The 2,886-nt window shown below is 49.5% G+C and overlaps 1 pseudogene; it reads right to left on the reverse strand.

Annotated features, from left to right (window-relative positions):
- Positions 1–5: 5 nt before the first annotated feature.
- Positions 6–2,122, reverse strand: LOC125529645 (annotated as a pseudogene).
- Positions 2,123–2,886: the final 764 nt, after the last annotated feature.

The following is a 2,886-nucleotide window of genomic DNA, read 5'->3' on the forward strand; positions in this document are numbered from 1 at the left end:
CCTGCTCTTGGTTTCTCCATCTCCATCGCCGTGCCCGGCCGGCGGCCGGACACTACCTCCAACACGACGATGCCAAAGCTGTAGACGTCTGATTCGGTGATCGGCCTGCGTGTGCGGACGAACTCCGGGTCTATGTACCCTGCGGTGCCCATGACAACATGCGTTGTCCGCGGTCCGGCTCCATGCTCCACGAGCCTCGCCAGGCCAAAATCCGCCAACTTGGTGCTGCGTGATGAGTCAAGAAGTATGTTGCTTGGTTTGATGTCACCATGCAGCACACACTGATCCCACTCCGTGTGGAGATAGCGTACTGCAGATCCCAAGCCAAGGATAATTCTGTATCTGAATGCGTGATGTGTTAGGTTAACTAGTAATGGGAATGATGGGAAAAAAGAGATATTCTATGTCATGATGGTTTTATTGCGTACATTACCTCTCTGACCAAGTGAGTAGACGATCAGTGTTGTATATGTGTCGATCAAGGCTGCCTTCCGGCACAAGCTCGTAGACGAGCAGGAGTCCTTTGCGGCTATCGGACCAGCCTAACAAGTGCACAAGATTCCGGTGCCTCAGCCGGCTTATGATCTTCACCTCGGATTCAAACTCTTTCCTCCCCTGCGCAGACGATTCCGCGGAGAGCATCTTGATGGCCACTGGGCGGTCTTGGTCGCTCAGGCTGCCCCGATCCACGTTGCCGAAGCCACCTCGCCCGAGCTTTCCCTCCTCCGCGAAGTCCTTGGTGGCCACCACGAGCTCACGGTAGCGGTACCTTCTAGGGCCTACCCCTCTCTCGAATTCAGCCTGCTCGCGTTTTTCGTCGTTGGAATCGTCTAACCTCTCCCATATGCGTCGCCGACGGACTAGGATGACAGCGATGACGCAGAGCAACACAAGAAAAGCTACTACTGCGGAAGGCACTTAGCACACGCACTAGTCGCCGCCGAGGACTGGTGCTGCTAGTAGCCACCGTGGCATCATCTAGAGTGGAGCTAAATAACCAAGACATCACCTGATGTAGCTCGCTGCAGATGCCAGTTGATGCGGCGAAGCCGATTGCAACTTCATGAGGCAAATTCGCCTTCATGTCCACTGACGCGTTCACCATGTACGGCTTGTCGCCGTCGATGCGAAGACGGGCGATAAGGACACCCGTGCGGTTGTCGTAGCTGATCTCGGCAGTCATGACCGCGTCGTCAGAGACCAAGCGCTTCGTTACGTTTGTGTAGGCCCTGGAGTCGATGCTGTTCACGTCTATGCCGACGTGGTTGTCGCTGTGGTCCCAGGAGTTGGGGTAGGCGTCGAACTCCACCGCGACGGTGCGGTCATCGCCGGCGGCGTTGAAGCGGTTGCTATCGTTGAAGAGAGCGAGGTTCTCCCCGACGCTGTTGGGAGGGAGCCTTGACGGGAAGTGCGCCAGGAAGAAAGCCATGCCGTCACCAGCACCATCACGAGTGACGTGGCTCAAGCTGCATAGACGAAGATTTTCGTCCGTCTCGTTCTTGGGCCTGATCCGGAACGTGAAGTTGGAGGAAAAGCTGGCCACCTCACCGGTGGCGTTGTTCCAGAGCGGCACCCGCCGAGCATATGATGCTCGGCCGACGCTGAAGAAGTTGGCTTTGAGCTCGTTCTTTGTTAGCTCGATAGCGCCGGAGACCATGCGCGCGTCATGTTCGCATCTGAGCTCCGTGTCACAGAGATCGTCGGAGCTGGAGAAGTTGAAGCTGAAGGAGAGCGCGGTAGCAATTAGCAAGGACGATGAGTAGCTCAGACAAGTGTACACGGAGACGAGTAGGAGGCGATGAGGCCTCATTATGGTTGATGTTTGGCTCGCGATCGAGAGACGAGGTGTGACAGCTATAACTAGCTTCCTTGGGTTCTAGTGGCACCTCCGCCCGGCCAGCTTCAGGATCAGGTGGCGCCACGCAGGCTCGATGTGACATGTATCCCAGCTTTGAATTTTTCTTTCGCTTCTACACTAGGGCCGGCATTCCGTCGGTTTCCACATGTGCTAGTCTACTGGCCTACTACAAGGACTCAGACAACTAGCACACGGCGAACACACCCATCAGAATCTAAGCCACTCGTCGTTAGTTTTGGGATCGGTGCAACATTTTCTTGAATTAGCAAAAGGTCCATACTCATTTATTAGACTAGCCACAATGGAGAGTAAAATACACTAGTAACATACACATATTTCTAGACTATATTACTACCTTCATAGTGGGTAGTAACATAAATGTAGTGTCATGCAAAGGTTCATTTATTAGGTTATAGACTCATATTGCATTGGGACATGTGATGTTATAGTAACCAGCTAAGTTACTGTAACTACCTCTTTCCTCATTAACTCATTGCCACATAAGCAAATTTGCTGAGTTGGACTCGATGTTACTGCTCAAGTTACTCCCACTGTGGCTAGTCTTAGTAAACTGGACGCAGCGCATTTAACTCACACATTGACTGACAAATTGGTGCAAACTTTCAATGGAGAACTGATTGAAATAAATGAATGTAAACTTGCCAGGCAACTTACAGTGGAAAGGTACCCCTAAAAAAGCTTATAGTGAAAAGATAAAACGGTAAAAGGTAAAATAAAATATGCCGCTACAAAGACTTAGACTAGTTTTTTTTTTAAGTATTTGAAGAATATTATGATTTTCTCATAAACCACAATTTTCAAAACTTTGAGGTGTTTGGATTCAACAAATACCAGTTTTATAAACATATTATCTCTAATACCATTTTTTTCTTAGTATTCAAGAAAAAATGTCTTGACCACTTTTTTCTAATCTGAAGAAGAAAAAACTATGGGTTTTTGAAACTGAAGTATTCATTACTTACGCAATTGAATACAGAGGTTTTAGATTACTACGGTTTTGAGAAAAC

Source organism: Triticum urartu, unplaced genomic scaffold (genome assembly GCF_003073215.2).
Source record: "Triticum urartu cultivar G1812 unplaced genomic scaffold, Tu2.1 TuUngrouped_contig_5742, whole genome shotgun sequence".
Taxonomy (NCBI): Eukaryota; Viridiplantae; Streptophyta; class Magnoliopsida; order Poales; family Poaceae; genus Triticum; species Triticum urartu.